The 25,775-nt window shown below is 47.7% G+C and overlaps 1 long non-coding RNA gene across 2 annotated transcripts in view; it reads right to left on the reverse strand.

Moving 5' to 3' along the window:
* Positions 1–13,004: 13,004 nt before the first annotated feature.
* LOC125942571 (uncharacterized) overlaps positions 13,005–25,775 on the reverse strand; it is an 85,400-nt gene continuing 72,629 nt past the window's right edge. For both annotated transcript variants that reach the window (XR_007465223.1, XR_007465224.1), the window contains exons 6-8: positions 21,294–21,384; positions 16,414–16,500; positions 13,005–14,097 (exon numbers count right to left, since the gene is read on the reverse strand). This is a non-coding gene — a long non-coding RNA (uncharacterized LOC125942571). The remainder of the gene's footprint in view (positions 14,098–16,413; positions 16,501–21,293; positions 21,385–25,775) is intronic.

Below are 25,775 nucleotides of genomic sequence, written 5' to 3' on the forward strand. Positions count from 1 at the left end.
TGTGACTCCCGGCCTATTAGTTTATTTACCCTATTCCAGACTTTTGTTTCGTCGGTGTATGAATTTATACTGGAAATGTACCTTTCCCAACTCTCTCTCTTTGCACGTCGACGCGTTCTTCTGCCCTGTGACTTTGCGTGTTTAAAATTTATCAAGTTTTCAGCTGTTGGGGAGTTGCGAAACAATCCCCAGGCTTTGTTTTGCTTTTTACGTGCTTTCTGGCATTCATCATTCCACCAAGGCAGGCGACGTTTATTAGCTAGTCCATTAGTTTGTTCTATGCACCTTTCAGATGCGTCAATGATAAAACCTGTTATATACGCCACAGCATCGTCTATGTTAAAAGAGGCAATGTCATCACGGCTTAAATATGTTATTTGTCGGCAAAGTTCCCAGTTAGCCGAGTCAACTTTCCATCGGGGAACGTGTGGCGAGCATCTATCGTGTTCTGTTAAGCCTAGCATAATTGGGAAGTGGTCGCTCCCAAAGGGGTTCTTGAGAACAGACCACTCCAGGTATGGCATTAGTGTACTCGATGCTATACTTAAGTCAATGGATGAATATGTGTTATGTGTTACGCTGTAATACGTAGGCTCTTTCTTGTTAAGTAATGATGCGCCTGAAGAAAACAGAAAAATTTCAATTAGGCGACCTCTCACATCGCAACGTGAGTCTCCCCACAAAGTGTTATGTGCGTTGAAATCTCCGACAACTATGTATGGCTCCGGAAGTTCATTTATGTAGTTTTGGAATTCGGTTTTATGTAGTTGATAATTGGGAGGGATGTATATAGAGCTGACAGTGACCAGCTTGTCAAACAACACCCCTCGGACAGCAACTGCCTCTAGGGGCGTACGAAGTTTTAGTTCCCGACAGGCAATACCTCGGTCGACTACAATAGCCACACCACCGGAAGACACGACTGTGTCATCGCGGTCCTTACGAAAAATGGCGTATTGTCGGAGAAAATCTGTTTGTGTGTGTTTGAGGTGTGTTTCTTGGACACACAGCACCTTTCGATTATACTTATGTAGGAGTTCTTTGATGTCATCGAGATTGAGGAGGAGTCCTCGGACATTCCACTGTAATATTTGTGTATCCATGTTGAATGTGGGTTTTGTGCTGTGTGTTAAGAAAGAGGAATTACTTCACAGAGCCCTTTCCGGGCGCCGTGATGCGGTGTTTTTCTTGTTTGGAGCGATCGCGAGACTCTCGCGGCTCCTTAGGCGCAAGTGGCGCCGTCTGGCTGGTTGATGTGTCCATAGCCTCTTGCGAGGCGCTGGACACGCGCTCTTGCGAGCGGTTGGTTTGACGAGAAGGCCTCGCCTCGAGAGACGAGGCCCTCGAGGCCACCAGCCCGGAGGTCGATGGCCCCTTCTTGTGAGTTGGCAGAGCAGCGCTAGCTGCACCTGCCGAGCGGGCGGATGGCGTCGCCGCCGGCCCACTGCGCGTGTGCCAGACAGCCGCCGGGGGCCGATGTGGCGCTGCCCCCTGACGCGCCACTTCGGCAAAGCTGGTCTTTGGCAGGTATGACACCCGCCTGCGTGCCTCCTTGAATGAGATATTTCTTTTACTTTGATTGTCACAATTTCTTTTTCTTTCTTCCAAGACGGGCACGACCGCGAGTATGCGGCATGCTCGCCATCACAGTTGACACAGTGTGGAGTGTTTTCGCATGTTTCAGAGGCATGGTCACCGGAACTACATTTAGCACATGTTTGTCGGCCTCGGCAGTTCTGGGAACTGTGGCCGAACCGCTGGCATTTGAAACATCGTAGAGGGTTTGGCACGTATGGCCTTACACGAAGCTTGATGTATCCGGCCTCGATGATTTCGGGCAGAACACTTGAGGTAAATGTTAGTATCAGGTGCTTGGTCTGGATTTCCTTGCCGTCGCGCCTCATCTTGATCCGTTTAACATTGATTACATTCTGCTCACTGAAGCCCTCTAGGAGTTCAGCTTCGCTCAGCTGCAACAGGTCATCATCTGATACAACGCCACGGGTGGTATTCATGGTACGGTGCGGGGTTACTGTTACTTGAGCTTCTCCAAGTGCCACTAGGTTGGGTAGTTTCTCGTATTGTTTCAGATCACGGAGCTCCAAGAGGAGATCCGCGCTTGCCATCCTGGATGCTTTATAGACTGGTCGAAAAATATCAATCAGAGTCTTTGACACAAGGAAAGGTGAGATTGTTCGTACTGATTTGTCTGTTTTTTCTGAGTGGATCACGTGAAATCGGGGGAAATTCTGTGTTTGGCGTCCAAAAAACTGGAAAACGTCTTCGGTGCGCCCTCGTTTCAGATGGCGATCAGTGAGTGGGGGAAAAGAACTTGCCATAAGTATAGGTGAGTGTTCGGCAGCAGCGCCAGCCACCCACCATGGAGCCCAACTAGGGGACGCTGCAATACCTGGAAGAGATAGGCACTGCAAACGCCAGCTGTACGCCACTACTATAACCAAATATGGGATATCCTAGGTTGGCTACCCACACAAGGTTAACCCTAGCTGCCTGGGAAAACGGAAGTAAAAGGAAGTGAAAAGAAGACAGGATAGATTGAAAGTGAGAGAGAAAGACGAAGATTTAAGAGGAGGATAGGAAAAGGCAACTGCCGATTTCCCCTGAGTGGGTCAGCCCAGGGGTGCCGTCTATGTGAAGCAGAGGCCGAAGAGGTGTGTTGCCTCCGCCGGGGGGCCTTAAAGGTCCAAACACCCGGCCTCGGCTCAACCCCCAGGATCCCCCTTTCCCCAGACACGGCTAAGCCGCGCAAGGCTACACGCGGGAGGGTCCAACCCCCATGTGCTCGGGTCCGTGGTGTCGCAACACACCAAACGCCTGCTTTCGCAGACGCCCCTGCGGGGACGTAACCTGACCATGTGCTATGTCAGTTTACTAGTGATGTACCACAACATATGGCAGTGGTTGTTCCACTTGCAGCTGCAACTTATTAAACAACTCTCAAGGTGTTTATCCAGATCACAGATGTATATTCTTAGACCAAATACTGTTACGTGATAGGTAGGATATGTTAGGCTTTCTGCCTGTTCTGTCTGAATGTGCCGAATACCACAGTGTCGAGGCAAATACATTAGTATCATCGAGATGGTGGCAACTACCACAGCAAAAATCCGGGTATAGTGCTGGCTGCAGGGTAAGAGAGACTATACTAAGCTCTTTTATGGATATCTTAAAATTTTGCAATTCTTGTTCGTGCTCTGTAGACATTAGATTTTCATTTCAATCATTTCTGGTACAGCTTCCTCTTGCGGTGTTTTTTGGTGGTTCTTGCTTGTTTTGCAAATATTGTGCAGTGCAAATTCCGGCAATTGCACGGCATTTCCCTTATGCCGAAAAGGCAAGGAAAAAGGAGTGGGCAACCTTGGAGGAAGGCGGGCGCGTGGGTTCTTCATGGTGGCAGTGTCCAATCCGGGTGTAGTGCGGGGCAGAAGCAGTAGCGCTGAGATCCTTTTTTAACAGCGAAGCTGTTCCAGCTAACCGTAAAAAGTGCGCCTGCTGTCGCAAAACCTCGCCGAGCTATGACGTCACTGCGTGGCCTAAGAACCACCTCGCAGAGCGGCGTGTGCCTCGCTTCCTCTCGGTGTCGTGCACATGTTGCCTTGACATGGGACGTTAAGGAGAGGGAAGGAGAGCATGCGCGTGGCGCGCGCAATGCTCGGGAGAGAGAAAGAGAAAATGAGAGCGAGGTAGAGAGAGAAACAAATTGTAGCAGCACCAACGAGGCAACGCGCAGAGCTGCTGCCGACGCTGTCCGCGTTGCCTAGCCGCACATGCGCCGAAGCAGTAGCGATGTCGTCACCTCGCGTTATCTAGTAACCGCCGGCGCAGGTGCGCGCTCACTTCGCCCGACACAGATACGGCTCCTGCCTGTCTGCCTGCGTTTGTAGCATGCCAGGAACGCTGTCGCTCGTATAGGCACCGACGCGTCCAGCACTAGTCACGCGAAAGGGAAGGTACCTCCGAAAATGATCGCTCGAGAATACCTTCCCTACATGGGTAGTTAAGTTAAACTAAGTTAAGACATGGCAGCAACCAAGTTAATACCTAGCAGTAGCAGCCAGTAAGACTTAAGGATTGACACTTTCGCTGTGCCTAAGCTTTGCATGACCGAGTGCGAACTTTCCCGCTTTTTTAAATTTATTTTTTAAGTCTCTTTGTAGCATTTGGTGTGTTTACATCGTCGTTGCCCTCTCTGCACGTGTGTGCGATCTTGTTGTCGGGCTTCTGTCACCATGGAGACCAAGTTGTGGGAGCAACTGCAGCAAGATTCTTCTTCGCTGTTACGAAAGATTATGTGCGTCAAAATACAAGGACTTGGACACTCCCTTTTGATGGTTTCGAGAAGTAAGGGCTCGGAGAATACGAGTAAGTGGCCCCATGCTCCAACAAAAAGCCAGGTCCCTTGGTGCTCTTTTAGGCCATGACTAGTTTAATTCACTTAATGCATGGATACAGTGCTTCAAAGACCGCCGTGGCATCAGCTGCAAAGTAGTGTGGGGTGAAAGCGGAGATGTCAACGACGAGTCCATCAAAGTCTGGCTTCTAGTTAACTTGGAAACCATGCTGGCGTCATATGCGGACAGACAATGCCGATGAAGCTGGCATGTTTTATGATATGCTGCCTAAATGCACGCTTGTGCTGTGAGGCGAACTCACGGACGATGGGATTGTCGCAATGGTGTACAGTAGCACAGAGCTTGCGACTTAAGGATGGAGAGGACAATTTAGATCATACTCCAGATGTGCCGTGCAAAGATGCGCTCGAATGCCTGAGCAAAGTGAAATTGTACTGCACGAGAAACCGTTTGAACAACAAAGCGATTCAGTGTTCAAGCCTCGTAAGAGGATGACATCATTCGAAGTGCAGGGAAAAACATCACCAGATGAAAATCGCAGCGTTCTTCTGCTGATGACACACTTGTTATCACTCGGTACCACTTATAGCGTGTATTTTCATAACTCCCGCGACTTACGTTATGAGTGGTCTACACTGTATATGGGAAATGTCTTGTTCAGTTGTCACATGGAAATGTGCACAACACACATGAAAATAACCAAGTGCTTTTTGCGTGCCTCTAGAAGTTACCATTGGAATGCCTTCTAAAGATTAAAAAGAGCTTTTGGACAGGTTTAGGTGTAATGGGACTGGATGCTGTGTTGTTTTAGTGCTTTTGAGTGATTTACTGTTGCCCGTTCTCACTGCAGATTGTTGAACCACCTTGAGGAAGGCCGAGATTACCTCGTTGATCTGGCTGAAGCTTTGATTAAGGATCTCATTGACCTTCCGAAGACTCTTCGGCACGAGGTATGGTCTTTTGTCTGCTTTTAGCTTGTGATACTGCCTCGCTGTGTGGTGCAAAGGTACATGTGATTTATAGTGTCCACACACGTTTATTTGTGCTGTGCACTGACTTCTTTTGTCAGCTAGTCTTGTCTTGCGTGCACACACGAGGCCACTCGGGCTTCTGTAGGTGAGGAGTATTCCCCTGCGAATATGTGCACTAATTTCAGGCACTGTTGTCGCAGTCCAGGCTGGTATAATGTAAGGATTCTTTTTCACTCAGTTCTTATTCCCTTTCCTTGTCACCTCTCATGACCGGCTGATAATCGCGATAGCAAAGGTGGAGCACCACTCGAACAACTTTCCTGCATTGTCCTAGTCCTGCAAAATATGCTGTACATGTGGTCACTGTAGAGCTCCGCATGCAGAGTTAAACTTTCGGTCCCTGTTTGCTTCCTTTTAGGTGTCAAAGTGGCGATTTAGGCGAGTTGGTAATGGCTTGCCAAATGGTTTTTTGCGCTGACACACTGACACGAAAAGGGCGATAAAGGACGCATGAAGCACTTTCTTCTGTACCTACCTTTCTATGTCCGTGTCTTCTCATTGTCAAAATTATTTGTTTGAGACCTAAAAAACAGTTTAGCACAACTGCAGCATGAGCACCGTCATGTACACTTCCATCATAATGCGTAAAACAAAATGTTTCCCTGCGTTTTGTTTTTTGCTTGAAAGTTGTGGTGTACAAACAAGATAAACAAGAAATGAAGTTGTCATTTCGAACTGTCTATATTAACGAATATCACAACATTGAAGCTCAGCTGTCCATGAGCCAAACTAGGAGGCATAAATCTGAACAGCATGGGACCTTTCCATGTTTTTTTCATTGTTTGCAGGGCGTACCAGCAGATAAAAGCTGGAGAGTTGACTCGGACGAAATGCTGGACTTCCTGATGCTGCCTCGTAACAAGTGAGCTTTGAGGTGTCATATTCATTGTGGACTGTATTCTTGTGCATACCCCTAAGCTTGGCTTGAAATACTTCCAGACAAAAAATTATTGGTGTATGGGGCCGCAGCCCCTCTTTTCCACATGTACACCTCGTCACTCGTGGCCATGCAGCAGATTCTCCACATCTATCTACACGATACCGACGCAGCTCGTGCACCGATGTGTAACGGTCTCTTATGCTTAGTTTGTAATCACAGCTGATAATCTTGCTGTGGAAGCTCGTTGACTTTAACCGTTAGCGTCATTGCAGTGTTCATTTCCTGAAGCATTGTGATAGGTGAGTGACAATGCCAATGGCTAAGAATGTTGCTGCAGCCATTGGTCTAGCTTGTGCGTGCGATCTTGTGCTCGATAGGTGATGAGGTCTGCTGACATGAACATATTGATGGCTTTTGTCAGCCTGCTTTGTGCTGATAAGCCCCCCGCCCCCTGCCTGCATTCCCCACTAGGCATGTTTAGTTGTTTGCGCGTTTGCCCATTCTCACCATGCACGCGAGCCGTTTCTCAATTCATCTGTGCGACGTCGCTCCCGTGCCCCCCCCCCCCCCCCAAAAAAAAATAAGTACTTGGGTGTTTCAATGCAGCATCTTGTTTTCGTTGCACGCGGAAACCTTATACATATACATGGAGCTCGCGTTGGTGGATGGCTTCACCTTTCAACAGTGTGGTATCAGTGTGGCACTGGAGGCATGTTGGTCTCCTCTACAGTTGTTCCTGCCGTTGTCAACTAAGCACCAGCGAAATTTGTACCCTGTTGCCCTGGTACTTGTCCCGTAGTTCTGTGCGCGCGTGTTAATGCAGCATGTGTATGCTTCTCATACATACGTACCACGGATTCCACACATTGTACATACTGTGACGTTTGTGCAGTGAGATTGCGTCACTCCCACACCAGCTGAAAATTACATGGGCACTCTCAACTTGGATCACGTTTCTCAGGAAAAACTCCGGCATATTTTTTTTTTTCATTGCACAACCTTGCGTGCAGCACGACATCGCAGCCTAGATCTGAGGACAGCCTCATCTTTATAACAGCACACTGGCATTGAACCTGATTCCAGCCGCTCAAGCTCCGCGGTTACATGCCAGAGGCAATAAATGGGGGTAGCAGAGGAAGCGCAAATAAACAATTGCCAAAGCGGTTGCACATGGTAGCAGTAGGGTTAACTGTTTTTCCACCTGCAAAGCTGGTATTTTCCTCTCGGTGCCAGCTGCCTGTTCAAACCCCTGTACTGGCATGCTCTTTTAGCAGTTTCTGGTTCCCCATAAGTTGACACATAACTTGAATCGCAAGTGCCGAAGCTGCCTTTCATGCATAGCAAACATCTGTAATTTTTCAAGCTCATTCATTCCTAAATTACGGTATATAGTTGCTCCGCCAACTTTGCTCCCGTGCATTTCCATGATCAAACAGCCATGCTGTAGTGCTTTGGCGAGACTAGAACGTTTTACTCACGAATGTGTTTAAAGCAAGCACACTTAATTTCGGTGTCCGTCGCTGTGTCAGAAATATTTAATAATGATGCCATGTGAGAAACGCCGAGGTCACGTAAACGAAATGCTACAGCTACCTCGCGTAGGCTGCACATCCACTCTAGCAGCCATGGCGGCATACCGGCGGGTTTGATGACTGAGAAGCTGACGGCAAAGTCGTGACGAGAGAACACTGGTGGCAAGCATGTGTTAAGAACGGGCTGCGCATTATCGTGGTCACTTGTGAGCTGCTGGAAAGAGCGACCGTGATAACGCTCGGCCTGTTCTTAGCGCATGCTTGCTGCCAGTGCCAGCGCACAGGCAACTCGCAGACTCGAGAGAAAGACCGCAACTGGCTTACGCTGTTTACGGCGGGCATGCGAAACAGCCGGGCACGGCGTGCGGGAGAGTCGAAGTGAAGGGGCAGCTGGCAATTGGTCGGCATAGTTGGGCGTAGTGTCAAATTTGTGTCTGTTGCTCGCTTTGCTGCCTGTCTAAGGTTTCGATTTCTGTGATGGGCCTTAAGTTGAGTTACACGCCTGCTGCGGGACAGAGTTTATCTGCTCACAAAACTGAAACGCTGATCACACTGATAAACTGACATGTCTATGAGCAGGACGGTTGAGGAAAGAGGCGCACACGCTGTGCTCGTCAAAACAACAGGTGCCGAAAAGTAGCGCTGTATCGCGCTCGCGCTTGCGATCATGGCAGATGGCTGGAAGCAGCTGCAAAAACCAGCTGTTGTGGAACCATGATACGGATGAAGTGGCCAGCTTTAGTGGACGACAGGTCTGGTGGTTCCAATGCCGAATGAAGTGCAGTAGAAACGCTGTTATGGTTTGCAAAGAGTACACTTGTATATTTACTGCAAATATAAGTCATCAGAAGCATTTTTGAAATCATTACCGTCTTACTTTTAAATTTTTACTGTTTTGGAAAAGTGTCCGTAAGATATACCTTTCATAATAAAGGCAACCCCCGACTCTGCTTCCGTTTTTGAGTGAAAAAAGTGCGTTCATTACGCGAGTAAATACAGTATTCACAAATTGGTGGCAGCAGTCTTGCAGGCCTGATGATTGCAGGCACAATGTATAGGCACTATTGAAATTGTGAATATGCATGTCATGCCAGTGTATTGCATCTTGTGTCAAAAATGTAATATGGTGAACCAAATAGAAGCCATAACTTCACTACGATACGAGATGATTCAGTTGATGCGCCTGAAAAGCCCAATAAATTGTGCCTGTGAGATTCACTAGCAGTATTTTACAGGCTTCATTGGGAAACCTGTTCATGTGAAGCATTTGCCTTTTGACGATCTCTGACATCATAAATCGGGTGTGAATTCAGAAAGGAGAGCGAGAGTCGGTGCCTGCAGTCACAGATGAAATGGCCAGAGGCTGCGGAAGAACTTCATAAATTAAAACCTTGCGGAGACAGCTACTTGGCCTCTCTAAAGGCATTTGGTGCTGAATTTCGATCACACAAGGTGTGCTCCAAAATTTAAATACAAATGATCATGGCTGACCACTGTCGAGTTAATTGCATCGATTGCTCAAAGCTCATGTGATCTGTTGCCAGTATCTTTGCTTTTTTATTGCTTGTGTGTCCCTCAGTTAAAAACCACATGTGCAGGTTTTGTAATATTTGGTGAAGGTGTACTGCATACAGCAGTGAAAGGTAGCATTATAATGCCTTGTTGATAACCAGTTAGGGGTGTGTCGAATCCCCTCTAAAATATATTCTGTCAAGTCTCTGTAAAAGCATTTGTATTCAGTTCTGGTTGTGATGGCTAATGCTCTTTCTCCACACAGGAACTGGCTGGCTGGATTGAAGCGACAGATTCTTCAAGGCAGCCTAAGTGTGCACTCGAGGTTTTGTCTCCCAACTTTAAACCCTCCCACTGACCACAGAAGGCTGCAGGGATAGTGCGCTGCTACTGTTTCGGCTCGCAGTGTGCCATAAGCCAAGATTTCCTGTGAAGCCACAAGTTCCTTTGTCAGCAGCTCAAGTGCCTTCTTTGCAAGCGCCGTTTGCAGTGGGCCAAGTGCCTCACCCGTGAGAGGAGATTCAAAAGTTTTGTTCGATGTGCTTTCTTTTTTGTTTTATTTTGGTGTGTGCCAAATAAAAGTAGTCTCTCTCCAATTGCCCATGCAGATTCCTCATGAGAGCAGTAGCGTCAAATGTTAGCCCATGTTGACAGCATTTACTAAATCAAATGATCATAGCTGACCACTGTCGAGTTAGTCGCATCGATTGCTCAAAGCTCATGTGATTTGTTGCCAGTATCATTGATTTCTCGTTGCTTGAGTGTCCCTCAGTTAAAAACCACATGTGCAGGTTTTGTAATATTTGGTGAAGCTGTACTGCATGCAGCGGTGAAAGGCAGCATTATAATGCCTTGTTGATAACCGGTTAGGGGTGTGTCGGATCCCCTCTAAAATATATTCTGTGAAGTCTCTGTAAAAGCATTTGTATTCAGTTCTGGTTGTGATGGCTAATGCTCTTTCTCCACATAGGAACTGACTGGCTGAATTGAAGCGACAGATGCTACTACTTCAAGGCAGCCTAAGTGTGCACTCGAGGTTTTGTCTCCCAACTTTAAACCCTCCCACTGACCACAGAAGGCTGCAGGGATAGTGCGCTGCTACTGTTTCGGCTCGCAGTGTGCCATAAGCCAGGATTTCCTGTGAAGCCACAAGTTCCTTTGTCAGCAGCTCGTGCCTTCTTTGCAAGCGCCGTTTGCAGTGGGCCAAGTTCCTTACCCGTGAGAGGAGATTCAAAAGTTTTGTTCAATGTGCTTTCCTTTTTCGATTTATTTTGGTGTGTGCCAAATAAAAGTAGTCTCTCTCCAATTGCCCGTGCAATTCCTCATGAGCAGTAGCGTCAAATGTTAGCCCATGTTGACAGCATTTACTCTCTGCGTAATTTTGAATACTGTAGGTTTAAAATGCAAAAGTGCACATGCATGTACCGCACTCTGCTACACTACAGCCCTCCACTATACTAGGTTGCAATGCATGTTTCGATTATTACACTCCAAGAAGGCCTGTGACAAAAGGCCAGTGAATCTGAATTTTGCTGTCCTTCCAACTATGCTTGACGATTACCACAGAGGTAATCTTGCTCAGTAGCCTGAGTTTTCGCGCAAGCTACACTGAAGTGATTCATTGCAGAATCTGGTTGCAGGTCGTGGTCGCTGTGTACATTTCTCGGATTTGGGGGGCCTGGTAAGTTGCATTGGGAAGCAGCCTCGCGAGGTAAGCACCTGCTCCTGCAGTCCGCACAGCGACATAGACACCCAATTTACACGCACCATGATTGGTGCTCCCCATTCCGTACTTTCCTGCTACAGCCGTTTGCAAATTATGCTGGTGGCCTTCGTTGGCCGCGATTTGGCGTCAACAGAGACCAGCATACAGGCTTACATGGTCCAAAGTGTATGAAGTTGATAGCCACATGGGTGGAAAGGCCTCCCAAAAGTGTCTGCGAAGGCGATGCCCAAGAAACCGACTTGTCCATATTGAGACAAAGCAGGGCACCAAGTGTGAGCCACATATTAGCGGCCCCCGAAAGAAAACAAACGTGCAGGCGGGAAAGGAGTTAACGCTAAAATGCTGGGTAGTCCATATCGCTGTGTCGGGTGCGGCAGCAGGTGCCTGCGTGACCCGATTGCATCGCAATGGAAGTTGCTCATTTTCAACGACGACTGTCTGTGCAGACAGGTGGGAGACTACATGTCCTGACAATCTGCTTGCGCTGCTGGTTGTCTAGTTACCAGATCACCATGTGTGACGAAGGCAAGCACTATGCCTCTAGTCAGACGGCTGAATGTGCCGAATGCGACACATGTGCGTGAATGCTCACTGTTTTCATGTGGGTCTTACCCAATGTATAGTGTATAGTCTGAACGTTATGTTAGAGGTAAGTTGAAGTGATTTGATTGCACAGTCTCGATTCAACGCTGTACTACTTGGTCAAGGTTGCAGTGTTACATTTCTCGGATGTGGCGGCCTGGTAACTTGGATTGGGCAACAGTCTCTCGAGGTAAGCATCTGCTCCAGCAGTCCACACAACGACATAGACTCCCTGTTTACACGTAGCGCGACTGATGCTCCCCGTTCGTCTTTTCCTGCTGAAGCTGTGGGAGTTATGCTTGTAGTCTTCGTCAGCCGCGATTTGTCGTGAACAGAGACCAGCATACGTGCTTACATGCTCTAAAGTGTACGAGGTTGATGGACAGGTGGGTGGCAACGCCTGCAAAATGGTGATGCCCACGAAACCGACCATGTCCATATTGAGAAAGTGGGGCACCAAGGGTGAGTGACCCATTAGCAGCCCCGAACAACAAAAAGAAACGTGCAAGATGGCAAGGAGTTAACGCTAAAATGCTGGGTAGTCGATGTTGCAGTGTTGGCTGCTGGCAGCAGATGCCTGCATCAGCCGAATGCTTCGCAATGAAAGTTGCTTATCTTCAACAATGACTGTCGGTGAAAACAGGTGGGACATGCTGCCCAATCTGTTTGTGTTGCTTGTTACCAAACCACCATGTGCAACGACGGCAAGCACTGTGCCTGTAGTCGGACTGCTTAATGTGCCTAAGCGACCCGTGTACGTCATTCCTCACTGGTAGCATGTGGATCTTGGAACTGCTTTTGAAAGTGAAAAATTGTCATCCACCTGATTAGAACACGAAGCTTCAAAGGAAGCCCGTATGTATAGTGTATTGTCAGACCATTATGCGGCTATTGAATGCAGAGTCTCATTTTTCTGTTATCTCACTTGCGTATGGTCGCTGTGTTACGTTTTTTAGATGTGGTGGCCTGGTCAGTTGCCTTGGGAAGCAGTATATCGAAGTAAGCACCTGCTCCTGCAGTCCGCGCAGCGACATAGACTCCCAGTTTACAAGCACCATGATTGGTGCTCCCCGTTTCGTCCTTTCCTGCTGCAGCCGTAGTCAAATTGTGCTTGTGCGCTTCCTGAGCTCCGATTTGGCATACGTGCATACATGGTCGGAAGTGTATAAAGTTGATAGCCACCTGAGTGGAAAGGCCCACAAAAGTGGCTGCCGAAGGTGATGCCCACGAATCCGACTTGTCCATATTGAGAGAAAGTGGGGCACCGAGTGTCAGCGGCACATTAGCGGCCCCGATAGACAAAACACGTGCAGGTTCGAAAGGAGGTATATAGAAACTTTATTTGGCTGGAAAATATTTTAAGTATAGCGGTGGTCCGATCGAGCCCCTCAGTCCAGGGCCCCACTGGCCTCTGCCGCCTGCCTGACCTGGCTAATTAAGGACTTTTGTCCTGCCAAGTCGGAACGGGTGAGCTGTGCCCCCCACTGCTCCACTAAGATATTATTAGTTGGCCTATGAGGGTGCTTAGTACAGTCCCAGGTTACATGTATTAATTAATGCTAAAACGCAGGTATAGTGCATATTGCTGTGTTGGGTGCGGCAGCAGATGCCTGCGTCACCCGATTGCGTCGGTATGCAAATTGCTACTCTTCAACGGTGACTGTCAGTGTAAGGCGTTGCGCTCTGCTGGTTGTCGCCCGGTACAGGACACCTGTAAACTATTCTGTACTTTCTGTTTGCCCAATAATATTTTCACAGTAAGCAACTTTACCCGTTTGGAGAGTACTAGTACTTACAGAAATGGCCATGAGGGCTTCCGCGTGGTGTTTTTATTGAGCGCCGACAGGCAAACCTATGAGGAGCGCGCCGCGTTATCCCTCATACTACATAAACGAGGCGCTTCGGACAGATGGTAAATACTAGAACAACCATCATTCCCAATGCCGGCGATGGGTCGCAGCGTGATAAAAAATTTTTGCAGAAAGCTATGATAGGAACACTTGTGAATGTTGCCAGCATCTAGCACCACTTGCTCAGGTGTGCTACCTACGTGGGCAGGACACAAAAATCCGCTTGCTAAAACAAAATTTATTGATGGAGTTGAAATACATGCTTCGTTGACTATACGAAGCAGAATAAAAGTGAATGGTAAGCAGGAGAAAACAGAATGTGTGGGCGAGACCCGTGCAATGATGTACAGAGAAAGGGTTCGTATTTAAGAAGCAAGAACTAAATACAAATAAACACAATTTTAAAAGTTAAATAACTAACATTAAAAAAATTCAAAGCCCATTACAGGTAAAACAGGGTGGATGCCAGGTGGAGGCTGTGCTCGCCGTGCAGCGACTGGCCGGCCAGGAAAGTCAGCTTGTAGGCGTACTGGCAGGGTGCCGGCACGCGGATGGTGCCGGGGCAGTTGAAGTACAGGTGCGTCAGCTTGTACGACAAGCACTGCATGTGGCTGTTAAGAAAAAGGTTTTATTTCCACAAACACACAGGTGTTTGTGGAAAACAGGGATGCAGACGAAATCAGCACTTGGAACATACAGAACTTTCAAGCAAGAAATTATGTAGCATGTATTGTATCTATGATAATTCTAGGGGAAGCTCTTTCTTGTTTGAAGCCAGGACGGGAGCATTGTGGATGAAGATATACCGAGTGAAGTACCAAGGTAAAGACACATTGTGCGGTGCGTGTGGAGAGAAAGAGGAAACGGCTGAACACTTCATACTTTTTTGTAAACAGTGCAAAGCAACGGGGCTAATTTTTTCAAAGCATTGGGGTTTAGGGACAGTGGAGGCAAAATAGACTTTAAGCGGGTAGAAGTAACCAAACGAAGGTTATCTGATGATTGGTGGCTGAAATCAAGGCAAAGGTGAAATTTTACCCTCCACAAAGTACAAAATATGTTAATAGTCACGGCTAGGTGGCGTGTGCCACCACCCGATTTAAAGGGTTCAGCCTCATTCATGCATCCATCCTTAACTCGCCAGTCCGCCCGCCCGTTTCGCTGTCTCGAGTGCAGGTGGTTCTTCGTTCTTCTATGCTGCAGTGGTGGTTGGTGGGCTGCGACTTCGTTGCTTGCTGCCGGCTTCATTTCCGTGTAGTGACTGTCTCTGCGTGTCGCCCACATAGACGTGCGTCCCGGGTAGGCGAAAATGCCTAACCGTCGCCGCAACGTTTGTTTCGCGCCCGAGTGCCGTACGGGGTACAGCCGCGTGAAAGAGGCACCCAAGGCATCCTTATTCAATGTTCCGCGAGACGAAGAACGAAGAAAGCAGTGGGAACGGAACTTTCACCGTGCAGATAAAATATTGGATGAAACATGCTCGGTCTGCGAGCTACATTTCGAGCAGCGATATACAGGGTGTCCTAGGTATCATGCAGTAAGTTTTAAAAATATGCAAATGCAATGTAGCTCGACAGAACCAAGGTAATGCTGCTTGCCGTCGCTTGAAGATACTCAGATCATTTGTTGCATTCCGTCTAATTAAATACGTAGTCTTAATTAAATAATCAACTTCTCAAATATTATAATAAGATGAAAAGTGTCAGAAAATTGTAGAGCAACATGAAAAACTCCCGTTACAGCGTTCGGTTTCTCAATACGTGCTACATAAAAGTGTTTTTCCGAGCGTGAAAGAAGCCTGCGAATACAAGCAAAGTGCCTCAAGCGGCCAGTCACGCGGCAATTTGGGTGTATTCGCGGGCTTCTTTCGCGCTCGGAAAAACTTTTATGTAGCATGTATTGATCAACAGAAAGCTGTATCTGTAGTTTTTCATGTTGCTCTACAAGTTTCTGATTGATACTTTACATCTAATATTATTTGAGAAGTTGAATAATTAAGACTAATTGTCTAATTACGCAGAATGCCAAAAATTATCCAAGTATCTCCAAGCGACGGGAAAAATTACCTAAATTATGTCCAGATACGTGGCATTTGCATATTTTTAAATCTCGGTGCATGGTAGTTGGGACACCCCATATAATGAAAAACTATGTGCATGTAATCGATGGGAAGGAAATACGCATTCTTCGCGGAAGGCCCCTGCTATCGGAAGGCGTCATCCCCACGAATCTCCCGAACTTGCATGGTTGCAGCGAACACGTGGCTGAACTAACAACGAAGGGGGTCAGTTTCTAACTAACTACACGGCCATACACCTTCTTCAAAGCAGTTATGCAGAGAAGCGAGGCAACAAGCAGACAATGAAACTCCGAAAGATGAGATGGAGGCTAAATATAAATAGGCTTAACTACGCATGTAGGAAGGTATTTTCGAGCGATAATTTTCGGAGGTACCTTCCCTTTTGCGACTTTCGCGTGACTAGCACTGGGCGCGTCGGCGCCTACGAGTGCCAGCGCTCCTGGCATGCCACAAGCGAAGGCAGGCTAACCAATTTAGTTTGGTACAGTGCCAAGAACGCTGTCGCTTGCAGATGCCGAACGCGTTGGCGACATTTCGCGTGACTAGTGCTGGACGCGTCGGAGCCTACGAGTGACAGCGTTCCTCGCATACCACAAGCACAGACAGACTAACGAAGGCGTGCATGCGCACGCGGTCTGCTGGCCATTGTCCTCGTAGCCATGGGCCATGGTCTCCTGCAAGACTACGGCGCGACAGTTTCTTGGCACGCACCAGAGAATACGGCTGGCTTAAACAGCTTCGCGGTTAAAAACGAAAAGAAAAGAAAGAAAATCCTAAACAGCACAGACTAACAGGAAAGGGTATACATAGGACACTGAATTCAGAATAAGAACTGCAAGCGGCTTACACATGAAAAACACACTCCGTGACCAGGCGCCGCCTCCCTCGAGAAGGCTGATGCATGCAATGTAGTCCTCGTGTGTTTCATTGTTCCCTACACGAAGCAATCATCTTTAATCTTACGTTATGTTTAGAAATGTCACGTCCGCAAACTCTGTAGTTTTATTCCGCAAAGGAACATTGGTTTGCCGATGCATTTACCGCCTCTTGGTCTGTATAGTAGCGCTTTACTTTATAATGCGATAGCAATTACATGGAAACTCCAGGGGCATTTCTGCCGTCAGTGCCGCCGTAGTTAGTTTTTTTTCTACAACGGCGCAACTTGTTGATAAAAAAATTACAATCTTGACATAAAATTTGTTTACAGAGTCTGAGGACGCAATGTCGTGTAGCAGTTTATTCCACGATTCTATGACTGACGAAAAAAAAGGAATACTTCAAGGTATTACAGCGGGAGATAAGTGGCCTGAACTCTTGTTGTGGCTTGTTCTGGCTGAGCACTGGTATGGTTGTTTTAGGTATTCGTGTTTGCTTATATTAATGCAGTCATGATAAAGAAGGCAAAGAAACTTGAAGGCAGCAACGCGTCGGCGAATCGCAAAAGTTTCAATATTTGCCCTGTTGCGTTGTGAGGTTATGCTGACGTCACGTAAATACTGCAAATACACAAACCGAGGGGCTTTATTTTGAATTCCTTACAGTTGATTAAGAAGGTCGATTTGGTGCGGATTCCAGATAATACTGCCGTATTCAAGGATTGGCCTTACAAGAGCCTTATAACTTGCTAGCCTAACTTTGGAAGGTGCCAGTGCAAGTATACTGCGAAGGTATCCCAGCTATCTATATGCTTTTGTGCACGTCTGTTTAATCTGAACTTCCCATTATAATGTGTTTATAAAGGTAACACTCAAGTTACTACTAGATGCTACTAGATGCTACTAGATGATACGCAAACTTTAAGGGTACCTTTTTCGAGTTATATACATGGATGAAGTTTTTGCTCAGTTAAATTTCATTTCCCAGTCTTGACACTATCTGGTAATGTTATTATGGAAACAATTCTGCAGAAAAAAATTCAACGGAAGAAAAAAAAAGACCTCTACGAATGCTTTCACATCTGCTGCTTTATCTTTCTTTATCTTAACAAAAAATACCATAATACAAGTCATGCACAACCGTAATATAGAGAAGCAGCAGCAGCAGCAGCAGCAGCAGCAGCAGCAGCAGCAGCAGCAGCAGCAGCAGCAGCAGCAGCAGCAGCAGCAGCAGCAGCAGCAGCAGCAGCAGCAGCAGCAGCAGCAGCAGCAGCAGCAGCAGCAGCAGCAGCAGCAGCAGCAGCAGCAGCAGCAGCAGCAGCAGCAGCAGCAGCAGCAGCAGCAGCAGCAGCAGCAGCAGCAGCAGCAGCAGCAGCAGCAGCAGCAGCAGCAGCAGCAGCAGCAGCAGCAGCAGCAGCGCAGCAGCAGCAGCAGCAGCAGCAGCAGCAGCAGCAGCAGCAGCAGCAGCAGCAGCAGCAGCAGCACAGCAGCAGCAGCAGCAGCAGCAGCAGCAGCAGCAGCAGCAGCAGCAGCAGCAGCAGCATCAGCAGCAGCAGCACGCAGCAGCAGCAGCAGCAGCAGCAGCAGCAGCAGCAGCAGCAGCAGCAGCAGCAGCAGCAGCAGCAGCAGCAGCAGCAGCAGCAGCAGCAGCAGCAGCAGCAGCAGCAGCAGCAGCAGCAGCAGCAGCAGCAGCAGCAGCAGCAGCAGCAGCAGCAGCAGCAGCAGCAGCAGCAGCAGCAGCAGCAGCAGCAGCAGCAGCAGCAGCAGCAGCAGCAGCAGCAGCAGCAGCAGCAGCAGCAGCAGCAGCAGCAGCAGCAGCAGCAGCAGCAGCAGCAGCAGCAGCAGCAAAAAAAAAGAGAATGCGCAGAACAAACTGATAATTGAAAGGCGTGGTGATAAGCGATTGTGAATAATGACAACAGAGAATACATTAGTGACAAAAATTTAGTGTAATCGTTCAGAGGGATAAATTATCATGTGACAAATGCTGCATTAATAAGGAGGTAGACGACGCAAACAAATGCTACATGTCGTTTAACAGATTAGGTAGCGTGTAACATAGCGAATGCTTGCCATTATTTGCTGTGGGAGTAGGAATGTATCTTTATGTTGCGGTTGTTTTCTCAGAGGCCTGCCAGAGAAACGGCAGAAATTTCCCAAAAAATCGATTTATTGAAAATCAGATTTTCAGTTTGTATGACTTCCTTTCTATCTTATTTCAAAATTAAGTCACGGAAAATCGCGCAGAAACGATGTAAAAATGTTTATCGAGGCTAAGGTGGCGAGGAGTTTCTCGAAAATAGAGAAAAAACGGCATTTTCAAGCCGCGATATCTCAGCAACCGCATAACCTGGCGCCGCCATCTTGGTCTCTATGGATAGCGCGATTATCCATCTTCAAATTTGGTGCCTCGGCCGGCTGCACCAGGCAAGAGCAAGCACACTGCTCTTGCATGGTGAAGAAGGTCAAACGTCAGATTATGAAAAGGAGTGATCCGCTTCTACATAAGGCACGGCAGCATGTGATCTCGATGCATTTGTATAAGTTTGCAGCCACGAGTACTCTGCCTTGTGTTTTAGCAAGTGCATTTTAGTGCGTCTCCAGAGCATTTCAGTGAGTGCATTTGTGACCGCTACAAACGATGTGTCACACTGTATGAGCTTGTCCATACCTGCAGTTTATGTGGCAAATGCTCCTGTGGAGAAGTGCTTGAGCTCGACGTCAAACAGCACACGAAGGCAGAATCCCACCTGCTTTGCATACTGGGATAAAAATAAATATAGAGGAACCAATCACCAAAGTGCTGGGTATTTTTTGCCACCTTAACGTACATCAGTTTGATAGAGAGATAAAAAATAGATGTGTACCATCATTTCAGTGCTCACATGCAATCGGACCTAAATTAAGCCCTTTTCATTTTTAATTTGCGCCTACTTGAAAATCTCAGGACCGGATTTCTTTGAGGGGCTGTTAGGTGAAAAAGTATGCGATTGCTTCTGGATTCTTGCCCCTTCCCTCTCCCCAAGCGTAGGGTAGCCAACCGGGCACGTCCTTGGTTAACCTCCCTACCTTTCCCTTCTCGTTTCTCTCTCCCCCTCTGGATACCCAACTTGCTGAACATATTCAACCTATAACATCGTTGGTTAACAACAATATGCAAATTTAGCTTGCAAGGCTTTTCGAGGAATGACCGTGTTTTGCACGCACCTGCGTCCTAAATCTAGCCGCCCTCTGTCAAGTTACTTCGGGAATATAAACCACAGAAACCGATCACAACGGTTCGGGAAGCTCGGAAGCAGCCACCCCATTAGTAAAGTACTGGTGATGATTATTGATGTTAATCGTGCAAGGTCAACCAAAGAGTCCCATGACTATGGTGACGAACTGACAATGGTGCATGAACTGGGTTTCCAAGGGTAGATGTAACATGGCTGTGTAAAGGCCTAAACCCATTCGTTGTAATTTGCGTAAACTAAATATGGAATAACGCCATGATTATGACTCGTGAGGTGTGAGATGTGCGAAGGACATCAATGATATGCAACAGGAGGATGATATACCACAAGGTATGGGTGTCCGTAAATGGACGCTTGAACGCATGACCTTGGAGGCACAGGCAATAAAAAGCAGCAGCCAACAGGTAGAGGATGTGTTTTGAATCCTTTTGCTTTATGACTTGCAAAGTGTTTACATCGTGCAAAAAGCCCAAAACGGCCTTATTGTAAAAAAGTCGGTTCTTTACCAAGAAGTATTGTCGGATGTAGTGGGATCTGCTGTCAGTAGTCTGAAAGAAAATCCTTTTTTTTCTCTCAGTGTTTGCTAAACGACACTCCAGCAAGACGTGGAGGACGGGCAGAGTCTTGCCACATTTGCCACAGATAGGAGGTCATACGTGCAGACTATTCTAAGTCGACAGAAAATGACCTCAATTTGCTGTGTTTTCTTCATTAGTGGCCAATTTCCCAACGCGGCTTAAGTAAATGTAGCAATATGACATTTTAATGTCCCAGTCCCAGATTAATTGCCAAATGTTTCTTTCTGAAAATCCTGGCAATAGGAAAACAAGCGCATTAGATGCATCTACGGCGGCTCCCTCATCCCTATTTTTTCACTTAAGCATGTTATTTAAATTTCCAGTGTGAACACCATGCAATGACACATTATATTTCAATGTGTACACACGACAAAATTTATGATATTTTGAAATAGAGAGAGGTATCCAACTAACAATTATTCCGAGCACACGGTTGGTAGCCCTCTATGATTTCTTTGGATACAAGGGGCCGGCATCGGACGGCAACACGCACTGGAATCCCTTTGTCAGACTCCATGGTAGAAGAGATCTGCGGATAATGGGGAAGAGATTATTACTAACACTATTCTTTTTATTATAGCCTCAAGGCATTGCAGGTATTGAACAACAGAAAGCTCTATCGGTAGTTTTTCATGTTGCTCTACAAGTTTCTTATTGATACTTTAATCTAATATTGTTTGAGAAGTTGGTCACTGAGATGGTGGTGACTGTTGCGTTGTGAGGTTACGCTGACGTCACGTAAATACTGACGTCACGTAAATACTCAAATTTGGCGCCTTGGCCGGCTGCACCAGGCAAGAGCAAGCACACTGCTCTTGCCTGGTGAAGAAGGTCGAACGTCAGATTATGAAAAGGCGTGATCCGCTTCTGCATAAGACACGGCAGCATGTGATCTCGATGCACTTGTATAAGTTTGCAGCCATGAGTAGTTTGCCTGGTGTTTTAGGAAGTGCATTTTAGTGCGTCTCCAGAGCATTTCAGTGAGTGCATTTGTGACCGCTACAAACGATGTGTCACACTGTATGAGCTTCTCCATACCGGCAGTTTATGTGGCAAATGCTCCTGTGGAGAAGTGCTTCAGCTCGACGTCAAACAGCACACGAAGGCAGAATCCCCGCTGCTTTGCATACTGGGATAAAAATAAATATAGAGAAACCAATCACCAAAGTGTTGGGTATTTTATGCCACCTTAACGTACATCAGTTTGATGGAGAGATAAAAATATAGATGTGTACCGTCATTTCAGTGCTCACATGCAATCGGACCTAAATTAAGCCCTTTTCATTTTTAATTTGCGCGTACTTGAAAATCTCAGGACCGGATTTCTTTGAGGGGCTGTTAGGTGAAAAAGAATGCGATTTCTTCCGGATTCTTGCCCGTTACCTCTCCCCAAGCGTAGGGTAGCCAACCGCGCACGTCCTTGGTTAACCTCCCTACCTTTCCCTTCTCGTTTCTCTCTCCCTCTCTGGATTCCCAACTTGCTGAACATATTCAACTTAAAACACCGTTGGTTAACAACAATGAGCAAATTTAGCTTGCAAGGCTTTTCGAGGAAAGACCGTGTTCTGCACGCACCTGCGTCCTAAATCTAGCCGCCCTCTGTCATGTTACTTCGGGAATATAAACCACAGAAACGGATCACAATGGTTCGGGAAGCTCGAAAGCAGCCACGTTATTCGTAAAGCACTGGTGATGATTAGTGATGTTAATCGTGCAATGTCAACCAAAGAGTCCCATGGCTATGGTGACGAACTGACAATGGTGCATGAACCGAGTTTCCAAGGGTAGATGTAACTTGGCTGTATAAAGGCCTAAACCCATTCGTTATAATGTGCGTAAGCTAAATATGTATTAACGCCATGATTATGACTCGTGAGGTGTGAGATTTGCGAAGGACATCAATGATATGCAATAGGAGGATGATATACCACAAGGTATGGGTGTCCGTAAATGGACGCTTGAACGCATGACCTTGGAGGCACATGCAATAAAAAGCAGCAGCCAACAGGTAGAGGATGTGTTTTGAATCCTTTTGCTTTATGACTTGCAAAGTGTTTACATCGTGTAAAAAGCCCAAAACGGCCTTATTGTAAAAATAGTCGGTTCTTTACCAAGAAGTATTGTCGGATGTAGTGGGATCTGCTGTCAGTAGTCTGAAAGAAAATCCTTTTTTTTCTCTCAGTGTTTGCTAAACGACACTCCAGCAAGACGTGGAGGACGGGCAGAGTCTGGCCACATTTGCCACAGATAGGAGGTCATACGTGCAGACTATTCTAAGTCGACAGAAAATGACCTCAATTTGCTGTGTTTTCTTCATTAGTGGCCAATTTCCCAACGCGGCTTAAGTAAATGTAGCAATATGACATTTTAATGTCCCAGTCCCAGATTAATTGCCAAATGTTTCTTTCTGAAAATCCTGGCAATAGGAAAACAAGCGCGTTAGAAGCATCAACGGCGGCTCCCTCATCCGTATTTTTTCACCTTAAGCATGTTATTTTAATTTCCAGTGTGAACACCATGCACAGACACATTATAATGCGTACACAACACAAAATTTATCATATTTTGAAAGAAAAAGAGGCATCCAACTAATAATTATTCCGAGCACACGGTTGGCAGCCCTCTATGATTTTTTTGGATACAAGGGGCCGGCATCGGACAGCAGCACGCACTGGAATCACTTTGCCATACGCTATGGTTGAATAGATCTGCGGATAATGGGGAAGAGTTTATTACTAATGTGACGTCGCGGTTGGAACGACGTTTATTAGGCCCAGGAGCTCGTCAGCGAAGCAGCGCAGCACACAGGCGATGATGATGAACACATATACAGGCGAAGAGGAGGATAGGTAAAAGTGCGAGGATGATGATGATAACATACAGATGAGGAAGATGTGCGTAATAAACGCCCACACTAATTTCCCCCCGACGTGAAAGCGGCCATCCTGGCCGGCCGTCAAGGTGTCGAGGCACGCCGCGTGAAGGGCTTCATGCGGGACACGTGGACAACCTCGGTATTGCGGCAACGGCGGTCTGTGGGGGCGTCAAGAGGAGTGACGCGATAGTTGACAGGCGAAGTCTGTCCAAGGACTATGAACTGCCCGATGAACCGTGGCTGGAATTTTTCGCATAAACCAGGGGTGCGAACAGGAGTCAGGAGCAGGACCTCGTCACCAGGTCGAAAAGATACAACGCGATGGCATTCGTCGTAAATATTTTTCCGGTCTTGTTGTCTGGCCTCTGTGTTCAGGCGAGCAAGCTGGCGACAGTGGTCGAGTCGGGAAATGTACTCTTCGCACGATGATAGAGATGTATTAGCCTTGGAGTTGAAGAATGAAACGTCCAGAAAGAAAGTAGGGGAGTGTCCATAAACGAGGTAAAATGGCGAGTAGCCAGTTGTGCGCTGCACGGCCGTGTTATAGGCGAAAGTGACGAATGGTAAAAGAACATCCCAGTTTTTGTGGTCTGGTTGAATATAAGCGGCGATCATGTCGGCAAGGGTGCGATGAAACCGCTCGGTCAGGCCGTTAGTCTGGGGGTGATAGCTAGAAGCTGTCTTGTGGGCTGTGCCGGAGGCTCGAAGAACTTCGTTTAGCAGTTGGGAAAGGAACACCTTTCCACGGTCACTGAGCAGTACACGAGGAGCACCATGGCGTAGAATAATGGCTTCAAGAACGAAGTGAGCAACTTCCGAAGCAGAGCCAGTAAGCACAGAAGCTGTCTCAGCGTAGCGCGTCAGATGGTCGACGGCAGTCACTATCCATCGATTGCCAGCAGTAGTGACCGGAAGGGGCCCGTAAAGGTCGATCCCAACAACCTCGAACGGGGCTGCAGGGCACGGAAGCGGCTGTAATTGGCCGACAGGAGCAGATGTTGGGAGCTTGCGACGCTGGCAGGGAGAGCAGGTACCGACGTATCTGGCGACGCTAGCAGAAAGGCCAGGCCAATAGAAACGACTTCGAATGCGGTCATAGGTTTTATGGAACCCAAGGTGGCCAGCTGTCAAATCATCGTGAAAGGCGTTGAGGACACGAAGTCGGAGAGAGCGTGGTAGAACTGGCACCCAGCGTTGCCCGTCAGGATGGTAAATACGGCGATACAGCACGCCATCGTCCAGCTTAAAGTGCGCGAGCTGGCGACGGAGGCGCGCGTTATGAGGACGAGAAGCCCCAGAGAGGTGATCAATGAAGCGTTGACAGTACGGGTCAGCCAGCTGACGAGAGGCGAGTGGCTGATCATCGTCGAAAGGTAGTTGGTACATAGAGGCCAGGGAGGAAACCGTAGCAGTGTCGGTCGAACTGGTGACGTGCGAAGCGATTGCAGAGGCGTCGAGCGGGGCCGTAGGAAGCGGGCAGCGAGAAAGAGCGTCGGCGTCTTGGTGTTTCTTCCCGGACTTGTATATGATTTCGAAATCATACTCTTGGAGGCGTAAAATCCAGCGACCCAGGCGTCCAGACAAGTTCTTGAGCGTGGAAAGCCAGCATAAAGCGTGGTGGTCCGTAACGATGGTGAAATGGCGGCCGTGGAGATAAGGGCGAAACTTCTGTATCGACCAAACAATAGCCAGGCACTCTTGCTCAGTGATCGTATAGTTCTTTTCGGAAGCGCTGAGTACACGTCTGGCGTATGCAATGACTCTCTCTCGCGAAGAGTTGTCGCGTTGCAGAAGAACAGCACCTATACCGCGGCCGCTAGCGTCTGTGTGTAGGAGAGTCGGTGCGGCCTCATCAAAATGGCAAAGCACAGGTGCAGAGGTGAGGGCGTCCTTCAAGCGTGCAAACGCCAATTCGCATTCCTGGGACCACAGAAAGGGTACACCGGAAGCTAGTAGCTTGTGTAATGGAGCTGCGATGGAGGCAAAGTTCTGGATAAAGCGACGGAAATAAGAGGCGAGGCCAAGGAAACTGCGCAAGTCTTTGGGTCTGTCAGGACGAGGAAAGCGAAGAACTGCAGCAGTCTTGTCAGGGTCCGGCTGAATGTCATCCCTGCTCACGACATGACCCAGGATCTTAATGGCTTTGCTGGCGAAACGGCATTTCTTGGTGTTCAGCTGAAGACCAGCGCGGGCGAGGCACGTCAAAACTTCATCCAAGCGTTGTAGGTGCTGATTAAATGTGGATGAAAAAATGACAATGTCGTCCAGATAACACAGGCAGGTCTTCCACTTCAGGCCACGCAACACGGTGTCAATCATGCGCTCAAAAGTCGCAGGCGCGTTGCAGAGCCCGAAAGGCATTACGTTGAACTCGTACAGTCCATCGGGGGTTGCGAACGCAGTTTTTTCTTTATCGTCTTCGTGCATGGGGATTTGCCATTAGCGGGAACGCAGATCCAGGCTGGAAAAGTATTCCGCACCTTGGAGGGAATCAAGGGCGTCATCAATGCGCGGCATAGGGTAGACGTCTTTTCGAGTTATCTTGTTGAGCGCCCGATAATCGACGCAAAAGCGCACGGAGCCATCTTTTTTGCGGACCAAGACAACAGGAGACGACCAAGAACTAGCCGAGGGGCGAATTACCT

This window comes from Dermacentor silvarum, chromosome 1 (assembly GCF_013339745.2).
Source record: "Dermacentor silvarum isolate Dsil-2018 chromosome 1, BIME_Dsil_1.4, whole genome shotgun sequence".
Lineage (NCBI taxonomy): Eukaryota > Metazoa > Arthropoda > Arachnida > Ixodida > Ixodidae > Dermacentor > Dermacentor silvarum.